Here is a 605-nt window from a genome sequence, read left to right as displayed (position 1 = left end):
TCTTATTAATGCATGAGCAACAAGCTCAGCATCATTCTTTCTCTCTGTGTTGACACCCAGTTTAGCTTGATTTGCAATAATTTAGCCAAAATGAGGCAACTTCAAGAAGAAAGGCTGAGGGAGGCTCTACATTGCCTATACTGATGGCTAGAGTCCTGTCAGGGAACAGACAAATTCCAGTTACTGTGCTGAATCAGTCAGACAAGATTTGAGCAAAAGGCTCCCGCCTGCCTGGGAAATGACCTGCTCACTGTTGGAGAGCATGAGTTCCAGAGTATGATGGTACCATGTGTGGTGTACATAGCTGCATCTTCCTTGGTGTTTGAAAGGCAACTGAATCTTGTTCTGAAAGCGGTCCAGAATTTCTTTCCTTACTTTTATCATAACTGCCCCCAAACTATTACAATTCTCAAATATTCTTCCAATTTACCAAACAAAAACACATTGAAAAATGATTTTCTGCCTCAGCTCAAATGAAAGCCAACTGTATCCTGGGCTGCACCAGGAGAAGTGTGGCCAACAGGTCGAGGGAGGTGATGCTGCACCTTTGCTCTTGTGAGACCCCACCTGGAGTATTGTCTCCAGCTGTGGAACCCCCAACATCA

Source organism: Eurypyga helias, unplaced genomic scaffold, assembly GCF_000690775.1.
Source record: "Eurypyga helias isolate BGI_N326 unplaced genomic scaffold, ASM69077v1 scaffold8412, whole genome shotgun sequence".
In the NCBI taxonomy this organism is placed as follows: Eukaryota; Metazoa; Chordata; class Aves; order Eurypygiformes; family Eurypygidae; genus Eurypyga; species Eurypyga helias.
The sequence above is the reverse complement of the archived record's forward strand: the minus strand, read 5'-3'. Positions refer to the sequence as shown.